This window comes from Enhydra lutris, unplaced genomic scaffold (genome assembly GCF_002288905.1).
Source record: "Enhydra lutris kenyoni isolate GAN:26980312 unplaced genomic scaffold, ASM228890v2 scaffoldscaffold49, whole genome shotgun sequence".
NCBI classification, from domain to species: Eukaryota; Metazoa; Chordata; class Mammalia; order Carnivora; family Mustelidae; genus Enhydra; species Enhydra lutris.
In genome coordinates this window covers 10,800,749-10,825,346 of record NW_019154133.1, presented here as the reverse complement: position 1 = coordinate 10,825,346, position 24,598 = coordinate 10,800,749, and the positions used below count along the sequence as shown (strand labels likewise).

General features: G+C 38.6%; 1 protein-coding gene and 1 long non-coding RNA gene across 2 annotated transcripts in view; one reads left to right on the top strand and one right to left on the bottom strand.

Moving 5' to 3' along the window:
* Positions 1-4,166: 4,166 nt before the first annotated feature.
* LOC111156852 lies at positions 4,167-15,339 on the bottom strand. Its single transcript, XR_002641258.1, has 3 exons — positions 15,311-15,339; positions 12,515-12,623; positions 4,167-4,187 (listed from the first exon to the last, which is right to left on the bottom strand). It is a non-coding gene; the product is annotated as an uncharacterized LOC111156852 (long non-coding RNA).
* A 2,382-nt stretch (positions 15,340-17,721) lies between these two features.
* The window catches only part of LOC111156851 (potassium voltage-gated channel subfamily B member 2), a 392,038-nt gene continuing 385,161 nt past the window's right edge, over positions 17,722-24,598 (top strand). The window contains exon 1 of the mRNA XM_022517952.1: positions 17,722-18,033. The gene's annotated coding sequence lies outside the window, so the exon portion shown is untranslated. The remainder of the gene's footprint in view (positions 18,034-24,598) is intronic.

The window sequence follows — 24,598 nt, the reverse complement described above, 5'->3', positions numbered from 1 at the left end:
TTGCCTCTTTCTCTTTATTGTCCCCTTTGCTCATTTTTTTGTTTTGTTTCTTAAATTCCTCATATGAGTGAAATCATATGGTATTTGTCTTTCTCTGACTAACTTATTTCGTTTAGCATAATGCTCTCTAGCTCCATTCATGTTGTTGCAAATGGTAAGATTCCATTCCTTTTTATGGCTGACTAATATTTCATTATATATATATATATATATATATATATATATATATATATATATATATGTTTCCATAATTTGGCTATTGTAGTTAATGCTGCTATAAACATTGGGGTGCATGTATCTCTTTGAGTTAGTATTTTTGTATTCTTTGGGTAAATACCCAGTAGTGTGATTGCTGGATCTTAGGGTAGTTCTATTTTTAACTTTTTGAGGAACCTCCAGACTGTTTTCCAGAGTGGCTGCACCAGTTTGCATTCCCACCAACAGTGCAAGAGAGTACAAGAGGGTTCCCCTTTCACCACATCCTTACCAACACCTGTTGTTTCTTGTGTTGTTGACTTTAGATGTTCTGACAAGTATGAGGTGATATCTCATTATGGTTTTGTTTTGTATTTCCCTGATGATGAGTGATGTTGAGGAACTTTTCATGTGTCTGTTGGCCATTTGTATGTCTCCATTGGAAAATTGTCTATTCCTACGGTCTTCTTCCCATTTTTAATAAAGTTCTTCATAGATTTGGGATACTAAGGAGGTTTTATCTTTTAAAAAGTTTGTAATTTACATCCTGATTCTTGTGTGTTTTCCAAGGAAGATTAAGGGGTCAGATATTTGAGATCTGGATTAGTGAAGTTTTGCTGTTTATAGACACAGACATAATATCAGCATTTTTAATTGCCTTCACTTTATAAATCAGTTATTTATGAATTGAATTTTTCAAGAAAAACATTTAAGCAAATGATTTACATTTTCATTTCAGACACACTTTAAGATGAATATTTAATAGCTCTACTTCTCTCATTTTCTAGCTTGAAGACCTTCTTTATTGGGGCACCTGGGTGGCTCAGTGGGTTAAGCCTCTGCCTTCGGCTCAGGTCATGATCCCAGGGTCCTGGGATCGAGCCCCACATCTGGCTCTCTGCTCAGCAGGGAGCCTGCTTCCTCCTCTCTCTCTGCCTGCCTCTCTGCCTGCTTGTGATCTCTCTCTGTCAACTAAATAAATAAAATCTTTAAAAAAAAAAAAAAAGACCATCTTTATCAAGCAGTTTATGATCCAGGACTAATGATGAAATGCAGATGGCACCCTCACTATTTAAAACATGTCCATCACTGAATCCCTAGTAAATTGAGTAATATTTTGTAATCAAATCAGTACCCCAAATTATTCTGATTTATGAATTCTAATCTGATTTCACAATTTCTTTTTGTCATTGCACTTTGTATTTCACTTTACAATGTCAAAACAAAATATGCCTGTGGTTGCAAAGTCAAATAGACTGAGGAATCTGCTGCTGTATCTTTCCAACCCACCAGTTTGCTCTTTAGACACAACCCTTAAAAAATGTTTGCTTCTAGTTCCTTTGTGATGCCTCAACAATCTCTTAACTTGCTCACTACTGCTCATCGCTCATTAGAGTTTGTTTTCATAATAGTTTTAGACAGTGTCTACTGACATCCTACTGATAGATGAGGGTTTATCTCACCTATATCTCCCTACCTCATCTTCCCCTTTTCCTTACCTCCCCATCATTTATCACTATCAACACTTCTTCTACTGGATGCCTCTGCAATTTTAAACAACTTATTAAATCTCCACTTCCTAACCCAACAACCACAGCCATCAATCTCTTGACCTCCACTATAAATGATCAAGACACCAATATACCAGTTTTCTATCCATCTCTTCAACTCTAACCCATCTCCTTATTTCATATCTTTTATGTTATAAAGATGGATAACCTTTACATTCTTTCTTATAGTACAATTAAGTCTCTGATTTGTCCATGAGTTAATTTTTGTAATTGAAAGTTCAATGAACAATTTAAAATTTACAGTATTATGAGTATGTAAATTTTGTTTCCTGTAGAGCAACTTGTATGACTGGATTATATTTTTTATACAGATCCAATGCCATGAGCACCGTGCCATTCAAAGGAAACATTCCTCTAGTCAGGTTCAAATGGATTCTCCTTTTTCTGTTCCACCACATGTCTTTACCAAATTGCCAAGCTTATCAAAACTCTCATTCTCTTTAATCAATTAAATCTCCTTCTCTTTCCAAGTCTGGATTGGGAAACCTTGTTCTCTTGCTCATATGTGGACTAGTTACTCTTTATGTCTCAGTAAAACTGTGATTTAGGGATTACATACCATTGATCTTCTGGTCTGGCACTTCTATCTCCTAAAGACTACCTTGTCTTTTTTCTTGGTTTAGTTGGAACACTTCTACAAATCACTTTAAAAATTGGTGAGCATTATAAAAACAGACACAGACCAATGGGATAGAAGAGAGAGCCCCAAACAAACCCTCACATACATGGTCAAATTATTTTTAACAAGGGTGTCAAGATCAATGGAAAAAGGATAGTCTTTTTAACCAATAGTGCTAGGAAAACTGGATATTCCAGGCTAAAAATGAAGTTGGATCCTTACCTTATATTACATGCAAAAATTACTGGATCAAAATGAATCAAAGGCCTAAACATAAGAGCTAAAACTATTAAATTCTGGGGCGCCTGGGTGGCTCAGTGGGTTGGGCCGCTGCCTTCGGCTCGGGTCATGATCCCAGGTCCTGGGTTCAAGCCCCACATCGGGCTTTCTGCTCAGCAGGGAGCCTGCTTCCTCCTCTCTCTCTGCCTGCCTCTCTGCCTACTTGTGATTTCTCTCTGTCAGGTAAATAAATAAAATCTTTAAAAAAAAAAAAAACTATTAAATTCTTAGAAGTAGACATATAAGGAAATCTTCATCACATTGAACTTGGAAAGACATCAAAAACATAGGCAAAAAAATTAACAGACATCATCAAAATCAAAAGCTTTAGAATATCAAAGAGCCTGATCAACAGATTGAGAAGGCAACCCACACAATTGGAGAAAATATTTACAAACCATCTGATAAGCTATTAATATCCATAATATATAAGAAACTCCTACAACTCAACAACAAAAACAACCCAATTAAAAAATAGGCAAAAGAAAAAAAAACATAGACAAAACCAAAGAGTTACAATAAAACCTTATATTCCAAACTGGAGAAAAAATAGGCAAAGAATTTGAATAGGCAGTTCTTTAAAGAAAATACATAAATGCTCAATAAACACAGGAAAAGATGCTTAACATCACTAAGCATTAATGAAAATGAAAACCATAATGTGATACTACTTCATACCCTAGGATGGTTATTATAAACAAACAAATCCAAAAGTAACACGTGTTGGTGAGGTTATAGAGAAACTGGAATGCTTGTGCGTTGCTGGTGGGAATGTAAAATAGTGCAGCTGCTGTGCAAAACAGTATGACAGCTCCTTAATAAAATTAAACATATACCAGAAATTCCACTTCTGGATATTATTCAAAAGAATTTAAATCAGGGACTCAAACAGATATTTGTACACCAATGTTCACAGCAGTATTATTCACAATAGCCAAAAGGTAGAAATAATCCAAACTTCCATTGACAGATGAATGGATAAACAAAATGTGATATATACATACAATGGAACATTATTCAGCCATTGAAGAGACGACATTTTTTTTCTTTTTTGAAGAGATGACATTTTGATACATGCTACAACAGGGATGGGCCTTAAAAACAAGTGACATAAACCAAATACAAAGGTCAAATATTGTATGATTCCTCTATCAGGTACCTGGAATAGTCTAATTCATAAAGGTAGAAAGTTGAATAGTAGTTATCAGGGTCTGAGGGAAGGGAGCAATGTGTATTTGCTGCTTAATGTTATAGAGTTTCAGTTTGGGATGATGAAAAAGTTCTGGAGATGAATAATAGTGATGGTTGCGAACAACTGAATGTACTTAATGCCACTTAACTATATACTTAAAAATTGTTAAAATCAGGGGCACTTGGGTGGCTCAGTCAGTTAAGCAGTTGCCTTCAGCTCAGGTCATGATCCCAGGGTCCTGGGATTGACTCCACATTGGGCTCCCTGCTCCGTGGGGATCCTGCTTCTCTCTCTCCCTCTGCCTGCTGCTCTGCCTGCTTGTATTCTCTCTCTGTCAAATAAATAAATAAAATCTTTTAAAAAAATGGTTAAAATCATAAATTGCATATTATGTTTATTTTACCATAATAAACAATTACAATTATATGGAAAAAATAAAGTAAGCTACTTAGAATATTTTAAAATAATAAATGAAAAGAAAATATTTTGACTTCTTAAAAATCTAAAAATCTTTTTAACTTTCCCTCAGATTTTATTGGTAATTTAGCCAAGTAGAGAATTCTAGGTTTAAGATCGTTTTTATTCAGAAATCTGAAGACTTTTTGCCAGTAAGAATTCTAATGACAACCTGAGTCTTGTTCCATTTCTCTCAAAAGTTCTTAGAAATTTAGCATGTGCTCTTAAAATAAGACATACCTATTGAAGACCTAAGAATTTCAAGATGGCCTTTTTCCTGATGTTTCACTTTATTTTTTTTTTTAAGATTTTATTTATTTGACAGAAAGACAGTGAGAGAGGGAACACAAGCAGGGGGAGAGGGAGAGGGAGAAGCAGGCTTCCCGCTGAGCAGGGAGCCCCTGGATTCCAGGACCTTGGGATGCTTAAGGACTGAGCCACCCGGGTGCCTTGTTGATGTTTTAAATTACAGATAAAGCTTCAAACGTAAGTTATAAGCATCTGATCTGTTAAGAAATCCAAAGATTGGTTTTGGTATTTAAAAACAACTCATTTGGGGCACCTGGGTGGCTCAGTGGGTTAAAGCCTCTGCCTTCGGCTCAGGTCATGATCCCAGGATCAGGGAGCCTGCTTCCCTTCCTTTCTCTCTGCCTGCCTCTCTGCTGCCTACTTGTGATCTCTGTCTTTCAAATAAATAAATAAAATCTTAAAAAAAAATAAATATAAAAACAACTCATTCTCACAAACTTCAGAGTTCTGCAACTAAGTAACCAAGCATATCATATTAAGAAAAGATTTTCCATACATATTCCAACAAAGAGTTTGAATCCTGTATGGGTACTTGTTTCTTTTTATGCTGTTGTAACTTAGAAATAGTGAAATCCTACTGCCTAATCAAGCACTATATATCCTAATATAAAAAAAAATAGCGTGAAACACCATGAAACTAATCATTGACTGAAAAGACAAAAGCACTGTTGGGGCTGATTTTATCAATGGAAACTGTGTAATATCTTTTGATACCAGAAATTTAATTAAAAGTAATATGTATTTTGATTTTTCTTTTTTTTTACCTTAAATGGGAAGACTGTCAAGCCTGAAGGCTTAAATACAAGCCAGAAATAATTAAACTATATAATCAAAGCTAGACTTTTGAGTAAACTTTTTTCATGTCCTTATGCTCTGAGTTCATTTTCAGTAAAAGGCTAGTGATATTAACTTAGCTGAGTTGTCTTCTAAGTATCTTGTATACTTAATCGACATTCCAATCCAGAAATTTATAAGCTGATTTATTTATGTAATACTGTTTTTGTATTACTTATTGTTACCAAAGAAACATAATCTTATTTTCTGCAACCAGAAAGTCAATGATGAATGCTGCTAAATGATACCAAGAAACATAATATTACTGATAATGACTTATTCCTTAATTCTGTTTATAATTTGTGGGTATTTTCAGATTGTTGATTTCTGAATTTGAATTGAATTATCTTTGCTCCATAAAGCCATATAAGGTTTAGGGCCTAATTACCTTTGCATCTCACAGGGTATATTCCCATTTCTGCATACAGAAACACAGCAATGCCTCCACCTGGGGGCTTCCACAATACCATTACCCTGTTGGTCCTTCAGGCTCCACGCACAATGCATGCTTTTGTTCTGCAACAGTCTATTGAATTTTCTGCTGTCTGAATTTAGTTTCATTTGATGTAATGCTATTACTTTTTTCCAGTGGTCAATGTTGTCTTATACATTTAGTAAGCAGTCAAATTACATTATTTTGTTTTATGGCATTTCCACCTGCTTTTGAAATCTGGCAGCACTGAGACCAAAGAAAGAAAAAGGGACAACTAGCAGTTAAATGCACCCATCCTACAGGGTTCACTGCATTTGGTACTGTTATTTTCTTTGTACCTATAGCCCTCCTTGGAAATGGGAATTCACCCCACCATTACTTAGTTGTTAAACTCCCATCCTACCATAAACATAGACCTGCATCTTATTTTGTGTGTGTGTGGAGACTTGTAAACCATATAGTGTATCTCACCAAATCTGAAGAATACTGTCATCTAAGAAACAGGACACATATTTTAACATTTTATATTCATGTGGCACTTCATATCTTTTTCAAAATATTTTATTTATTTATTTGACAGAGAGAGAGAGAGATCACAAGTAGGCAGAGAGGCAGGCAGAGAGAGAGGGGGAAGCAGGCTTCCCGCTGAGCAGAGAGCCCGATGCGGAGCTCAATCCCAGGACCCTGAGATCATGACCTGAGCCGAAGGCAGAGGCTTAACCCACTGAGCCACCGAGGCGCCCCATGTCTTATGAATTCTATTTTATATATTTAATCACATTTGATCTTCAAAGAAATTCCATGAGAAGAAAATTATTAGTCTTATTTTACAGGTAAGGAAACAGAAGCTCAGAAAGGTAAAGGGATTTGCCTAAGGTCACATAACTATTGACTGTCAAGGCCAGAAATTCAACCCAGCATTCTGAAACCAAGTGCATGCTTTTACAAATATCTAGCACCTCTTCTTCCCTGTGGTTCTTACCCACATATTACTAGGGGAGCAGGTTAAAAAGAGAGCAATAGTTCACAGGACTCTCAGGTCAAGTGTTTCAGCGTCTCATTCAGATTAAGTGAGAAAAACAGCCCATAGCCTGACAATCCTCACTCTCCTCAGGGTTGCACCAGCTGACATTGTCAACCTTATTACTCTCTATCATCTTGCATGCACTTTTGGTCTAGCAACTTTTTTCCTAAGAAATGTTAAAAATTTAAAATTGTTACAAAAATTTTGACCAAGTCCCCACTGTGAGTAAGCTACTTAGAGAACACAAAGGGAAAAGAAAAACTTACATTTACTGAGAGTAACTTACATTACTTCTGTGGTTGCCATCTTTACGTAATATTATCTTAATTCACCTTTAATATACTTTCAAGATAGTTATATTCTCTTCCTTTTTGCAAACAAGAAACCTGAAGCTTAGGGAAGCTAGGTAACTTCCCCATTCTCATGACGATGTCCTGGGATTGTTTTGAACTTTATAGATTATTGTAATTTCAAAGCTAGTGATTCTCAATTTTTTCTTTACCAACTTTCTCTCAAGTTGCTTATCATCTAATTAGAGAAACAGATGTCCTCTGAAACTCTCTTTGGAAAAGTAATTGTGAAATAGCATTTAATACACATATTACATTAGAAATCCAGTGTAATATATGATAGATGAAAGTATGCCTATTCTAAATGCTACCATTTTCTAGGAAAAAAGAGTAGCAGATAATGTGGTATAGTTTAGGAGAGAACAAAAGCTCTCCTGCTTACAGTAGTCAAGAAAGTTACTTCAGGGAGTAAGTGGGATTTAAGTAAGATGGAGAAGGACAGAGGGTATTTCAAGATAAGAACATGGTGTGGTTGGAAGAGTGAACTGGGCAAGGCCGAATTTCTCAGAGAAAGTCACTAAAGGAATGAGAGTGGGGAATGAGGGGGCAACATGAAGTAGAGTCAAATCATGGAAAGGTTTGAACCTCAGCCTAAGGGACTGGACATTTATTTCACAGGCAGCAGGGAGAGATTTTTGAACCCAGGTTGATAGTAGTGTTTAGGGAAGGTGAGAGTGGGAAAATATTCATACTGGAGAGAACTGTGGAAATGGGGCAGAGCGTGAGGCTGTATGTGTGTGTGTGTGTGTGTGTGTGTGTGTTCATTCAAGGTTGGGTGAGAAGTCATTATGAAAGAAAATTCATAGTACTTGGTAAAGTAGCTGAATGTGGGAGGGAGCAAGCCACGAGTCCAAGATGGCTGCCAAAGCTCTGATGCAGACGGTGGAAAGAACAGTGGTCAGGCACGGTGATCAGGGGAAGAACTATTTCAGATGAATTAATTTGAAATAATGGCAGAATATCTAAGTGAGAAAATCCAATGCACAGTTGGAAATGCAACACTAATTGCAATGATAACAGATTAGAAAATGTAGCTTTAGGAGTCATCTGCATATGGACGAAAGTCTTAGGGATACCACTGGTCATGGCGGGAGGAAAAGGTGGAAGCATAGGGAAGGAGGATGTGGTCAACTTTGATTCTGGCTTTCCTCATTTCATCATTTCCATGCAACTTTCTAAGGGGTAACCCCACTTGTGGTGGAAATTATTACACATTTTTAGCTACTAAAACTGTTCCTCTAGCTGTGACGAATATAAAATTATTCAAAAAGTGCAACAGTGTGAAGGAAATAAAGAAGGGATATCCAATTAGAACGCTGAAAACTTTGTGAAATCCACACATTTCTTAAGAAAAAAATGAATGACTTTGTACAGAAATCATTTACTCTGAGATAGTCAAATAAGATTTCATTTACACAGGAGACTTCTAGAATTTTAATTCTCTAAACCATAAATAATTTTGGAATATAGCAATGGAACAGGCAGTCCAAATACTTAATAAAGTCAATGTTTATTACTTGATAGAACACATATTTTCAACATAAAATTGGTCTCCAAAATATATAACGTGCCTTGTTATTTAAATGATCAAAGAGGGGCACCTGGGTGGCTCAGCTGATTAAGTGTCCAACTCTTGATTTCAGTTCAGGTCATGATCTCTGGGTAGTGAGATGGAGCCCGGCTGAGGCTGGCTAGATGCTGGGCATGGAGCCTACTTAAGATTCTCTCTCTCGGGACGCCTGGGTGGCTCAGTTGGTTGAGCGGCTGCCTTCGGCTCAGGTCATGATCCCAGCGTCCTGGGATCGAGTCCCACATCAGGCTCCTTGCTCAGCAGGGAGCCTGCTTCTCCCTCTGCCTCTGCCTGCCATTCTATCTGCCTGTGCTCACTCTTGCTCTCTCTCTCTGACAAATAAATAAAATCTTAAAAAAAAAAAAAAAAAAAGATTCTCTCTCTCCCTCTCCCTCTCCCTCTGCCCCTGCTCACTCTTCTTTACAGAAATAAAAAATAAATAAATGATCAAAGAAAGTCTCACGGTTCTTAGGTGCCCATTGCCTTAGTGAGTTTTATTAGGAAAAAAAGCTTTAATGTACTTTTATTTTCCTAAGAGTGTGAGAAAAGTAACTCTTTATCATGAGCACGTTACATCCTTTAAGTCTAAGTATCTTTTTTGTTTTGTTTCACTTTTTTGTTTTAAAGAGGGGCTTTACTAAATACTTTGAGAAGAACTTTCCCTATGTTGTAAAATGAGATTTTATTTTTTTATATTGGTGACCACTTCTTTTTTTATTTTATTTTAAAAATAGTATAGTTATCTTTAACCTCACTCTTTAGTTATATTTATCTTAAGTCACTGATCATTATCTCAGCATTACCTCCATTCGTACTTATAAGATCATTCTTAAGACACAGGATTTCTCTGTTTCCTCATCGTTCACTCTAGTAGTACCATTTAAATGTTCCTCTTCCTATTTTCCTCTTTAATCATTTGTGTTACTCTTTTCCAAATTCCCTCATCTGGCCACATTCTTCTGGTAATAAAGTGTACAAAGTGGACTGTAATTTTCTAGGTCAAATCTTAACAGAGTCATTTAAATGTCAACAGGCATATTTATCAAATAGGGATGCCAGCAGTACTTCATGGTTCTGCAAGCCAAACAATAATACTGTCTACGGGCACTCAAATCTCATGCATTAGGGAGTAAACTGGAGAGTTTGTAAAGAGATAGCAAAGTGTGTCTTCCTTCCTCAGCATTCACAGTTCAGCTAATTCAATTTATCCACTTGGCTTTTTTAAGTGTGTGTGTGTGTGTGTGTGTGTGTGTGTGTGTTAATCTCTAGTTCTACAATTATTGGCAATTGCCATAGGCAACATAGAGAATTACATAAGCCAATAACCTTACACCATATTGAAAGTCTTATGCCCGGGAACAAGCTCTCTTGAGCTTGTCATTCACAATAGGTAAATTTCATTTTACGTAGTAGATAGAAACATGCTCTTTTCAATTATTTCATGATATCCTATAGGGTGCCCTTCAAAATTTCAAATGAATTTTGTGCAAAATGATGAACTTTCAAGCTTTCTCCTGGGAATATTGGAATTGGAAATGTTTAAAGTAATGAAATCTGTAAAGAGAATATGATGGGCCTTATGCTAGATTTTTTGTGTGTCTCTTGTTATCAAAGGCAGTTGTCATAATGATTGCATTTGGTAATTTCCAAAACAGTCTAAGAGAAGGCCACACTCCTCTTTGTGTGTACTCTAACTAGCTAACCCCACCCGGTACCAGTGAGGCACACCCACAGCTAATATCAGGGACTAATTTTGGAGGGAAATACAAGTACTGAAAGAGGAATCAGGAGAGGTTCTCTAATGTAGGTGAGATTTTATCCCCCTACTCCAATCAGCATTAACCACAGAAGACGTGCAGTTTTGGTTTTTGTTGCTGTTCTTGGGAGAGGTTTTCTTTGCCCTCACTTTCTTGTGTGGGGGAAAGGGATTTGATGGAATGAGTCACGACTAACTCAAAGTTCATGAGGATTTTCTTCCTTAATGATGCCAACATGTCTGTCAACGCAGTGCCAGGTGAACTCAGCAACAGCTAGGGCAGTGGGGGGCTTATTTGATAGCAGGAGCAGAAAGTCCAATTAAATTGCTTTTGTGCCAGTTAGACTGATTTAACAGGCTGAATTTCCATGTTTGAATTTCCATCTTTTCTCCCACGTGTGACTATCACTGTGAGCAATGTGATTAGCTAAATCAAATATGAAATACGATAAATGCTAAAACCTACTTGGGTCTGGTTTAGTTATGCACAGAGTAGACGTGGTGGCTGGGGGTATAAGAAGTTGTTGTTTCAAAATTTTTGTTTCTGAATTTTAAATTCCAGTCAAAATCACTTGTACTTATGTTCCAAAACATACCGTCTTTGTTGAAACAAGTCTTCATTTTTTTTCATTGAAAAGGACTAGATTAATAAATAGAACCAAACATGTAAAATACACACTGGCAATATTTAACTTCAAATTATATATTTGGCATAATAATATATATGAACTAGGATAATGAATATGTGTCATAATTAGCATGTATATTCAATTCCATATACTGACAATTTGCTGGTAATTAAGCAACCTAAAGGTTAGAGTTATTGAAAAAAGATCATTCTTCCATTTCTATAATATATTTTAATGAAAATATGCTTATATTTGAGTTTGTATTCCTTCTCATAAGTGTCTATTAATTTTCACTAGTTATATCTATTTATTTTTAATACTTAATGTTTTTCAGTAATTACTATGTTAAATTCTTGATATAATTTTAGTGAATATACAATGTTAGGGTTCTTTTAAAAAGCTCTGATTTTACATTTATTACCATGATATATTTTATTTAGAACAAAACAGTAAAGCATGGCCTTAATTAGTAGTAAGAAATGATACTTTTAAGGCTACAGATCCTAGGAATGATTAATATTTCTGCTTGATACTGCAAAGGTTTTAAAGGTTCAAGAGTGCCAATTACTGGGAAGACCAAGAAATACGGCAGCATACTTTTTTGTCATTCTGAGAAATCATGGCCCTATTGGAAGTATGTCTCCTTTGAATGTACTGTCAGCTCAGACTTTCTTCTCAGAAGGGAACAAAGGTACTGTTAGAATATCTACCACAATTTAAATCCAATTGCTTTGTTGAGTCTTAGATCTACACAGAAATTTTCTCAGAAAAGACTGTGGGTAACGCATTTAATTTTGCTTGTTGTGGTTGTGATCTTGGCTTCTGACAGTCAAGATTCTTGCCTCACCATGAGAGACATCTTACATCATTATATCCACTTTTTGCTTATAATGATGTGAAGTCTGGGGCTGAGAATAATGCCCTCGTAAATGCAAAGAGGGCTCTTTTCCGGTGTGACTGGTTATTCTTCCTCTACTACTGGAGATTATTCCATTTCTTACTTATCCCAAACCTAGATTATACTAAGAGCCCCAGAAGCTTTCTGATCTGCCACGCTGGTGTTATGTTCACAGCGTGGAGCCATTTACTCCTTTTGGGTGGATTGCAATTCACACAGGTACCTTCCCTGTGTAAGCCCGAAAGCCTTTATCCTAGTCCATGGCCACATGCTTCATTCCAGACATACCCAGCCCTGTCAGGTCAAATCTCAGACAAACATTATTCAGACAGCTAGTGAGTGGTGTGGATGGAGCAGCATCAATCTATCTACTGGGAAAACAGAAGGTGTATATCCTACCTCCATCCCCCTTTAGGACCAGGAACACATTTTTCTTCTCTTTCCTTTTCTTTTCTTTAGGTAGATGGTGGTTGGCAGCTCCCACATTTATCTTAACCAGATTTCCATCCTGAAAATTAAAAAATAATATTTTATACGATATTTTCCCACATGAACCCGAGACAACCTAGTGAAACAGGCAGAAAGGTAGTATCAATTTGGGGTGAGGTAGAGGGAAAATAGTCTAAAATTTTAAGGTTACACTGCCTCAGTCAAATTCCAGTTCTGACAGTGTGAGCTTAGGCAAATAATTTAAATTCTCTCTAGTTCACTTACTTCCTTTATTAAATAGAATAATAAGGATGGGACCTACCTCAAAGAACTATTATAAAGTGTAAATGAGCATATACCTGTAAAGAATTTAGCCCAGTGCCTGCCATGTAGTAAATGTCTTGGTAAAACTTATTTGTTATTATTACACAGCACAAGTTCGTAACAGACATAGGACAAAGATCTAACTAGGACTCCAATTCTTGTTTCATCATGTCCCAGAATAACAGTTACATTTCAGATCTTATGTAGCATATTTTTGAAATTTGCAGTTCATTGGTCTCAGAAACCCCTCCTCCTAAGGCTCTTAGATTCCCACAAAGAAACTAAGTTCTAGACTCATAATGTTTGGAAGTATCACTAAGGATGGATGCAACACAGTGCTTACATTCATGCTACTATATGGCAGAGAAATGTTGTGTTTAAGCATCTGGCATCTTTCAAAAAGTTCAGGCTCAGTACAAGAACTGTTAAAAAAAATACAAATTCAGTCAGTCTAGAGCTTATCTCTCACTTTGAATCTTCAAAGGACAGCCAAATCTGTCTCAACTAATTCAAAAGAATCAATGAGATAGTACTTATCTCCTCAATGAAGAACACACAGACAGCTCATTTATTTTTCAAGCCTTTACTGCAATGTGCAAGTGTGGGATTTCAGTGGCTGCTAAGATTCTGAGTTGCTCTAAACCATCCCAGCGTTCCTACATTCTCCTTTAGAAGGGCAGAAGAAAGCATATCAGGTCTAAGAATGTGGTAAATTCCAGTTATTCCTCAGTAGTTGCTTTCTTGTATGATAAGTACCACAGTAGTATTAGGCCTTATTTTTAAAAAGTATAGTTTCAATTTATTTGATTTCTGATTAAAAATGTAGTATCCTCATGTTGCTGATGCTTAAATAAGATTACTATTCATCTATCTTTTGGTATAATCAGGTTATAACAAATAAAATAAAACCTGCCTCTCAAACTCTTCAAGGTAATTTCTTTAGCTTGTTAATGTATATCCTCCCAGAAAACACACACACACACACACACACACACACACACACCCCACATTTACATAAATGTTTGTAAATTTTCCCCTTTAATGGGGTTTGGCATCATTTTAAAATATTGTTCCTTTAGAACTTTTTTTTTTATTTTGGTTTTACTCAATACGTCATACACTTTTTTCCATTTGGCCTTCTACAAAAACTTAAATCCAACTTTAATTGTTCAGTCCCCCAAACCATAAATTCTTAGCCTTATGCTTTTAACATTTTAAAATACGTTCATCCTTGAGCCTTTACTACTTTATTCTAATCTATACAGGCTCTCTCTGCAAGTCAATTCACCAATGAAACTCCAACTTGAAACATTAAAGTGTAGTCAGTAATGATGTTACTTAGGTCATAGTAAACATTTTCAAATGCTTTATTCAACAACAACAACAAAATACCAAAAATCTATTATGCTTGTGATGTATGAGGAAACACTTCATCTAAATTTTATCAGCTGATGTGCGTAAAACTATTGCAAGTTAAACTTATATTAAAGTTATTTATTTTGCCAAGCATTATGAGGAAAGCATTTTGACATACAAAACATTTATCCCCTTTCTTAGTAATATAATTCCATCAAAACTCAAGGTAAACCTGATAAATTAAAATATAAACAAAAGAAATATTTCCATAAATATCAATAAATGTAAAAAAATGGCTTAAGGAGTAATGTGAAAACATGTCTGATTTTTCAGCAAGATCATTTTCATTTTTGCTTTGGAGAACAACTGAAAAAAATACAAAACTGTATATTCTAAGGCAGTAGAACCACGTGATGATAATCAACACAAGAGTCGTTGCAGCCATCCAGAACTCAAGCTGTGCATATGGAGAACTCAGCTATTCCAAACAATCTGTATACTACGGGTGATTCTCCATCATAACCTATTTGGGCCACGAGTAATTTATTAAGCAGAATTAGATTTTATTTCCAAAGACTGTTTTTCCATAGCATTGCATGCTTGTAGACACAATTCAGGCATGATGGATATGCTACTCCTAGCGCCCTACTTCCACAAAATGGAGACAGTAGCAATGTCTTTTAGCCAATAGATAATTTGATCTCTTGACAAATGATCATTTAATAGGAAAATGGATTTGGGTTTCTAAACTCTAATGGAAATTTAAAGTAAAAAAAAATTAACAAATTAGTAAATTCTTACTGCAATGACCATAATGTTGATGCAAGGCCAGAAAGTAAGGGGATTTTTCACTATCTCTAAAATTTATGAAAGAGTATACCACTTAAATTTAGGCACACCTGGAGTGAATCTTAAGTGATTTTTGTGAATTTAAAATATTTTATAAATTCTATTGACAAAGAGTGCCTGAGAGAAGTTGCAAAACAAATGTTCAGTGATAAATAGGTATCTCTTACATATGTGGCTTTGGGTTAAATGTAAGGAATGCAAACAAAGGGATATGGAATCTACCCTGGAGAAACTTACTTAAACAGAAAGACCAGGGACACCTGGATGGCTCAGTTGGTTAAGCATCTGCCTTCGGCTCAGGTCATGATTCCAGGGTCCTGGGATCAAGTCCAACATCGGGGCTTCTCCTTCTCACTCTGCCTGCTGCTCCCCCTGCTTGTGCCCTCTCTCTCTCTGGCAAATAAATACAGAAAATCTTTTAAAAAAAATTAAAAAATAAACAGTAAGACCTGAACAGGGGGAGTACATATACTCTTCAGGAAGGTGATATGTCTTTAAAAAGATAGCTCCAACCGTGTGCTATAAATCAAAGGGGAAGAGTTGGAGGAGGCAGAGTTTGAAGTGGGACCTGAAGTGCTGGGATGATTTTGGATGTGAGAAGGGGAAAGGGGTGTCCTAGAAGGAGAGATGTCCACATGCAAGGGCACAAGTGGGCAGACACTGATAGGGAATGCGGAATTAGGGAAACTTTGCGATCAGGAAAATGAGATGGTCAGGGCTGTGCTTGGGGAAGACCAATCTGCCAAAAGCATGTGAAATGTATGAGAAGGTGGAAAGACCATAGGCGTAGGAAGGGACATCCTGCGCCTATGGTCTGGGAAATCTGGAGCTGAAGCTTGGAAACAGGTCAGGGGTGGTGATAACAGTCTAGCAATCTGGAAGTCCTCTTTCTCTTTCTAGTGTTCATACTAGAGAAGCCTCAAGAAGAGCAACGGACCAGGACAGGTCCTGGGGGGAGGGTGATGGCGTGTGAAGGGCCAAATTCTATTTAAAAAAAAAAAAAAAAAAAAAAAAAAATCCTTCCCCAAACACCAGCACAAGGTAAGGCCTATGGAAGGGCGAGAAATCAAGGTTTAGAGATCCCTAGATGATAGTGCTTCCCAGTACGCCTCAGGGCCACTGAAACAGACGCAAGGACCAAATGAGATCTATTTAAAACTGAGTGCATTTTGACTCTCTTCAATACCCATCTTTCTTGGCCTAAAGAAACTCAGAAGGGAGCCCCAGCTTTAAATATACTATCATGGCCTACATGCTTTTTTATAGGGTGTTTTAAGCTACTTTGTTTTCCTAAAAGCCCTTCTAACTGTGCCCGTTAAGGAGCAGACGGCTCAGGGACCTGGAGAGCCCGGTGATGTTTGTATTCAAGTTCATCCTGTCTTTACCGCGCCCTGAAGGTGGGGAAAGGTCTGGGTGTCCACCAGGCGGCCTCGCCAAGGAGGAACTTGGCACAAATTCTCCAGATCGCAGGGAGAGCGGGCAAAATAAAGCAAGCCAGAGTACGAATAGCGCCCCCGTGGGAAGCAAGAGTTAAGGCTGCCACCAACCCACCCGGCTTTTCCCTCAAACCCAGAAAAGAGGGATTACGGGGGAGGGCTAGGGGCCCTGAACGAACCTGGAGGCGCTGGGAGGAAAGTCAGATCCCATCTGCGCTCTGGGTTAGCCCTGACTCCTCCGGGAAAATACTCTGGGCCCCATCACTCAGGAGCGATCTCCCCTCACCCTAGGTTCCCGGGATCAAGTAGCGGGCCCCGTGTCAGGATCGCGTCAGGGCGGGCGTGGGGAGAGCCCAGCAGCTGGAAGCACCAGGGCCCAGGGAATCCCGCGAAGCCACCACAGCGCTCGAACGCGGGGCGTCCCCGGCTTTCCCCGCCGCCCAGTGCGTGGCGCCCGCCGAATGCGGACCCTCCTGCCCCGCCGAGCGGGAGCCACAGAGGGAAGCAGGTGGGTGTGGAGCCAGGCCCGGGGCCCGAGGGAGCAGCGGGCGCGCGGGAGGAGAGGGAGGCGCCCGCCGAGGTGTGGGCGGCGCCCGCCCGCTCGCCTGCGCCCCGGCCGCGCCCTGGGCTCGGGGGCGCTGTCCCAGGCCGAGCGCACAGCTCCCGCCCCGCGAGGCCGAGCCGGGGCGTCCCTAGCGGTGTCCGGCCGGCCGCTCAGCCCAGCCACGCGGGCCCGCCGCCCACCTCGAGAGCCGCGAGCGCCTGGGAGGAGGAGGTTGGGAGGAGGAGGAGGAGGAGGAGGAGGAGGAGGAGGAGGAGGAGGAGGAGGCGGCGGCGGCGGCGGCCCCTCCAGCCCGCGGGTGCGCGGGGCGCGGGAGGAGGCGGAGCGCGAGGCGGGGTGGCCGCGGGCGGGTGTGCGCGCCGGCCCGGCGCCCCCGAGCGCCCTGCCTCGCCTCCCGCGCCCAGCCTCTCCCCGGCTCCGCCACGGACACACACCCACCAAGCACCCACCACCCTCCGCCCCCGCCGACCGCCGCCGCCTCTCCGCCGGCACCCCGAGCTAGCGGCAACTCTCCGGCCCGCGCGGCTCGCCTTCCCGGCTCCTTCCGCGCGGCGAGCTCAGCCCCGCTCGATTTTTCCTTTTCTATCCCAGCCCTCTCCAGTCTGGGCGGCGGCGGCGGCGGCAGGGGGATGGGGGCCCGCGTGGGGAAGGGGGCGAAGATCGATGAAGATTATTGTTCTTTTTAAGGATACCTTAGCTTCCTCCCGCCGCCTCTCCTTTGAGCTTTCCTGCTAGAGACCGTGAACAGAGTCAGGGATGTGAGGAGAGGGGGAAAAACGCCAGGAGCTCCAGCCAGCCGGGGAGACCCTCCTCTCCGTGGAGGGGAGGGGGATTTCCAGCGACAGATCATTGGCGAAGGGGACCGTCGCAGGGAGAGGAGCCCCGGAGGGAGCGGGGAATCCCACAACCCTTTGTGGTGCCCGAGCCCGTGCCGCCTGCTGAGCGGGGTCTGTGGGAGCTAGGTAAGTGAAGGGGCTTTGCTGCTCCCCGAAGGGGTCTTCCTTGTAAGAATGAATCATCGCGGGCAGCCTAGCCAGACTTGAGTTGCGAAAGGAATTGGAAACTGCCATATGGCGCCGAGTGGACTTACACACAAAGCTGAAGCTGACTTAGCCCTGAGAGGGTTGGTCGTGTACGGCTCCGTCCCCGTGGGGGAGGCACCCCAGTGTTAGCCCCTGAGAAGGTGCTGAGCAGCCTGCCTGGGCTGGGATGGGGAATGTTATTTCTAGGAGACGAGCTCTTGTTGCCTTCTGTTCATTTGTTGGTAAATGCCACACTCACATGCACACACTTGTGGGACCGGATTTAGGGAGTGTGATGTCTCTGATGTATGAACAGTGCTCGGAGCACAGAGACATCCATGCATTTTATCCTTGAAGCGGTGCGCGTTCTCCGTTCTGTAGCAAGGTTCCTGAGAGGGAGAACGAGTCTCTAAGGAAAGAGCTTCATGGCTGTTTCCAACACACTCTGCTAGGGGACTTGGGAATACAATTGCCCTGAATGGCACCAAAAGACACCGACCATTTCCCTCATCATTTGCTTCCAAGGCTTAATGACCGTTTTCAAAATAGTGTGCTGCCATCCATTTTCTCGAATTCTGAGCATTTTTGTGTATTCATTCATAAAAATTGTCAGTGTGCAATATGCACAAACATGCCATTTATGCATCATTTATGACTGCACAAGTGATAGAATCATAAAGACAAGATTACACTGAAAAACGCAGGGTGCTCAAGTGTACACTGGGTTTATTTCATGCGGGTTCAACATTCCTTCTAATCAAGTTATGCAATAATGTCAATATTTTAAGTAGCATTACACATTTCTGTTTTTGCACTGGTTGTTGGATTTTGTTGGGATTTGATTTTTTATGCTCAACTCAAAAGAGAAGTAGGAATTTGTTACTGTTTCTAAATGTGTGGCATTGTGTGGGACTGTGGTCTCTTGGTATGTTTATCAGTACTCATCAACTGAGATACTACATTTCATAAGACTAGAGAAAGGTAAGTGCTGGTTAAAAATCTAAAGGACAACTTGTCAATACTGCATAACTTCCAAGAAAGATTTTCAAAAACGATAGCAACATTAAAAAAATGTGTGTGTGTGTGTGTGTGTGTACACACACACACACACACACACACATATAAAATAAAGTTTTGCTTTTTTTTCACTCTTTAGAGGGTGTATGTCTGTGAATAAATATAAAGTTGTCCAAAACTTACGTATAAGACATGAATTAGATTGATAGACATCTAAACTAAAGAATTCTTGATTCTTAAATGAACCAAAACTTAAACAGTTGAGTAATGTGGACCATTATGTATATGTATGTACTTTTAATTGCTGCTAGGGTTGGTGTTTTTAATGTAAGACATAAATAATGTGCTTGCTTGTGTGGTTATGTAGACTTTCTGAGAATATTGAGGGTACAGTATATAAATAACTTTTTTTTCCTCCACTGAATAAAAAGTATTGTCTTCACCTAGAAGAATGAATATGCCTCCACGAAGTAAATACTATAATCCCCTCCCTCTTGCTGTCAGGCTCAGACCAGTTGTTTACCATGAATAGAATTCAGTCTAATGCACTCTTTTTCCTTTTCTGGCACAGTACAGACTCTTGGAGAAAGGAATGAATCAGTTGGCAGTTCTCTTTGCTTTCTTCCTCCTTTTAACCTTCACCATTCCTTCTCCAGGGTAGTGCTTCCAAATCTCCCTCATATACAAACACACACACCGACTCCAAAAAAATAACTCCATTGCCTGACACTTTGAGAATTCTAGCATCTGTCTTTTCTTTCTCGCTGATGTTTTTCTAAGTAGAATCAATCCGTGTGTCAGTTTAAACTATTTCCAATTTCACTTTTCTCCAAATCCCACAGTTTAACTTTCCAGGCATACATGGTTACTGAATATTCAGATAGGAGTAGTGAAAATTATTACCTTATCTAATCCTGGCTGTTTGGCTTTTAAAGTTTCCTTGTTAACACTGCGGAGCAACTGTGAACATGAACTCATGCTTCTCATTTCCAGCATGGTAACAAAAGTGAGACAGCTAGAAAAAACACAATGGCAGGATATGCTTTCGGTAACATTTCTTGGTAACTCAGAATAATAACCTGCCGACGTTCTTTTTGCATATCTGGCTGTATATCTGTAAAATCTTCATTAAGCATGGAAAAAATATTTTTTCTTGAATTTATATCTGGCATTTTGAAATGGTATTCTGGGGAGATTGGGATATATGTGTACATACTATGAATGTAGACCAAATTACTGGTAAAATCTTGGAGAGCTATAAAATTTATTCATTCTAACATACATTTTTTTTCCTTGAGGAATTATAAAGAAGTAATTCGTTATTTGAAATGTGCTATCCCTTAGAGACTGAATTCCTTAAAGTTGATAGGACATCTCATGTACATTTTAGGGTAAATACATAAGGTTAAGATACTCTGTTTACTTCAGAATATTATATTATTTGAGATTTGCTAATAGTCTTCAGGTGGATTTTGCATAAAATCACAATGCCTGTTATTTTCACAAAGCTTTCAGAGAAGAGTAAGCATGCATTTTAAGTGATTATTTTTTAAGTTCAGTAATTTTTCAGAGTATTTTTTAAGATAAGAGCTTATGACCTTGTTACTCCCAAAGTGATAAGATGAACTTTATAGAGCAGCAGAGTCTTAAATTTTTCAGTTATATACTATAAGTATCTTCATACTCTAGATCTTTAACCCATTCTTGTTCAGTGGTTGTTTCCTATTTGAGCTTTTTAAATATAAATTCCCACCAGTTCTTTACTACAAGCCCAGGCTGTCGAGCTAAAGGTCTAGTGTGTGTGACCAGAGACTCCCTGGTCTGTGTAAGCCAAACCCTACCATATTATCTCTTTTTTTTCCCTATCATATTATCTTTAAGGGAAAAGTACCTGTTCTTGTACATTGAATTTTACCTATCTCTATTGTTATTTAATGTCATATATCTACTCACTAACTCATTCATTAATTCATTTATTACTCATTAAGTGTGTATAAGGAGATTAGAATTGATTAGAATGTAATCAGTGTAAAACAGATAGCAGACATAGTCCCTGCCTCTCAAGGATTTTTTAAAGTGTAGAGAAAAAAAACTTGAATATATAACTAATGGAAGAATCACATATATAGTTCAGAATCAGGGCTCTCTGGCATTTAGACATGCATTTAACAGTTTCATATTTAATAAATTAATTAAGGCAAATCATGAAGAGGATCATGAAAATTTGTCACAGTCTATAGTTTGGGGAATTATTAAAAAACAATAACAGCTTTTATTAAAGTGATTACTCTTTAAATTTAAATTAAATTAAAACATTATTGTAAGTATTTATATTATATTTTAATAATTATATTATGATTGTTTTATTTATATAAACCAAATAATTTTTTTTACTATTATTATTTTAGCAACCACTTCAGCTAGGAAATTGTTTTCAGTGTTTTTATTAAATATTCTCACAACCACCCTCTGAGAAAGCTATCACTAATCCTCTTTATTTTTTTTTATTTTTTTTAAAGATTTTATTTATTTATTTGACAGACAGAGATCACAAGTAGGCAGAGAGGCAGGCAGAGAGAGAGAGGTGGAGGCAGGCTCCCTGTGGAGCAGAGAGCCCGATGTGGGTGATCCCAGGACCCTGGGATCATGACCTGAGCTGAAGGCAGAGGCTTAACCCACTGAGCCACCCAGGTGCCCCACTAATCCTCTTTATTATACAGAAATGAAAATTCAAGTGCAGAGACTTTTCTTGTGTAAAGTCACATAGGAAGTAAATGGTACAAACTTGAACTCAGGCATTCTGGCTCTACTTAACCACTATGATATTAAGAAGTATTAAGTGTGATCCCAAACAGAATAAGAAAAGATGTTTGCAGCTTCTAGATTTATTTGAAGCTCTGTCTTCCCATTAAAGGATATGACCATAGTTATGATGACAGGGATGCTTGGAATAGGTCAAAAGAAGAGACTTTCAGTAGGTAAAAACCCCCAAATTTTCAACATAATTTTAAAATCAGAAGCTAGGTTACTGGAGGCTGATCTTTAAAAGTTGGGTAGACTGTTATCAGAATGCTGAAACATTAGAAAGTACAGCTCTTAGAGTGACCACAGGGAATAAATCTGGCTGAGAAGTGACTGGCCAGTTTCAAATGATAGTTTATTTTGTTTTCATTTCCAGTTTTTAAAAACTTTTGTGAATTATTTTGAATAAAGTAAAGTATTAACATTTTTAATTTGTTATTTTTAGAATTATATATTCATATGTTAAAAGAAAAATTTTTAGTTTTTTAATATATAATTTTCATTTACCTGTGTCCCCATATTTTCCTCTGTAAAATGTACCTCCCATATATTATAGAATTGGAATACAGTCATATGACAGGTTTACTTTCTAGTATATTGCCTAGAATGCTTTTTTTTTTTATTAAGTGACAACTGTAATTGTGAAAGCATAAATCAGATTATAAATTACTGAGATTTTCATCAAGAAAATCTTATATAATGATTGAGGTAAAGTTCTTTCTAAATATCCACTGCTTCTGATTGTGTGAAAAATACCATCTGGATTAAATCTGGAAGATAAAATGGCCAGATATTCCCTTCAGGATGCCATATAATTAAATATTTAGATATATCCTCATGATTGACATTTTAATTTTTCCCACAGATGTTAGGTCTCATAAGCTCGGTCGCATACTGTATAGAAACTCTCAACCTACAATTGGCTTACAGCTTATAAGTTGATTTTAGAGGTTTGTTTTTTTTGAAACTGGCATTGAGAGAAGCAGTACTTTTTTGATGTTTAGGTCTCTAGCCCAATCCACAAATGCCCTTTTTAAAAATCGGGGATATACCCAAAGTATAGTAATATTAGTACTAAAAATGTAACCATTATATATAGCATTATTCCTGGGGAATAATTTGATTTAAATAATATTTATTGACTGCTTCCTCTGCACAGGACTCTTTGGGGCTACAAAGGCGAACGTGGTACTGCCTGGGCCTACAAGGAAGAGAGAAAATTGAGTTTGTACCTAACTCACTTTCGTGTTAGGCAGAATGAAGAAAGCTTAGTAATATTGCTATAGGCAAAATAGTGAATAATTGATTCAGAGATCTATCAGAAGAGCCAGGGGCTGCCTACCTCCTTAGGATTCTCATTGGGTATTTCGTCCTCAGGATATCTACTGAGCTCCTTTCTTGGTGCCCAGCCCTACACTAGATGCTGGGGACATAAATATGAATCAGACGGCATGCACTCACAGCCTGCACATGCAGACAAGTAAATCATAACAAAATGTCATAAATGCTGTTGGCAGAGCAGAATGGCAATTCAATGGAGTAGTTGCCCAACAGAAGCATCCTGAGAGTAAAAAAAATGTGATTGCTCTGAGTTCCTAGATGTATTTAGTCATGATTCACTACTCCATCAGACCCAGTGTCCCCTTTTTGTAAGAAGGGTTTTGTAATGTTTCTTTTACTTCCCTGAAATGGTATTTGTGGATAATATAACCTATCGTCATAGGTAATATTTGAAAAATCAGTAAGTTCTTTATCTGTAATAGAAGCCAGAAATCAAAGGAAAGCTGCTTACGGTAAACTTGTAGATATGTCAGTTTGCATATGATCGGGATAACTATACCAAGAGGTACTAAAGTAGTCAGACGCTTGCTACTTAAAATGCATACATTTGGATTTAAGAGAAAGCATTCAACTGAATATTGGTGACACTTTTGTATATTTGGTATTTTTGAAATAAGAATGAAGTCAATGTATCCATTGCATGTCACAACTACAATTGCAAACATGTGGGTGTACTCTATCAGTGAATGAGCTCCCATGAGCAGCGTTATAGTTGGTGACATGACTCCAAAATGGTGAGCAAATCTTGGTGAAGTTCCAAATATGGTACTTTCCTAGAAAATTCCCATGTAGAAAACATTTGCTGTACAACAGGGTTAAGATACCACAGGTACTCACAAGCTAGTTTTTCTTGCACATATGCGTCAGATCAGTAGTGTAAAACTTAGGGGGTGCAGAATTTCTGTACACATTATAGGGTTTCTGGTATTCCTGGGCCTTGCCTTCCAAATATTTCACAGTTGTATAAAACTCACCCAAAAGACTGGAGTAATCTCATTCAGCAACACTGATCATGGATAGAGTCTCCCACTGAAGGGAGACAATCTCATTCTAATGCATCACTGGGCTGTTTGGAAAAAGCAGGACTCTCTAAGTTTTTAGTAAGAAGATAAATTGAAAGGCTGACTGAATAACAAAGAAAATAAACAGCAACAAAATCAGACCATGAGGATAGCTGAATAATAGAAAACACCCCAGTAGTAGGCACAATAGTGAGGCTGGCTCATAAAAGTCAGGATTCTGTCTTCTATGTGGGAGTGTCAGACAAGACTTCACAGATGAAATGACAACTAAGCTAATTCTTAAGAGATAAGTGAGCATTTTCCAGGCTAAAAAGGAGGCCGAT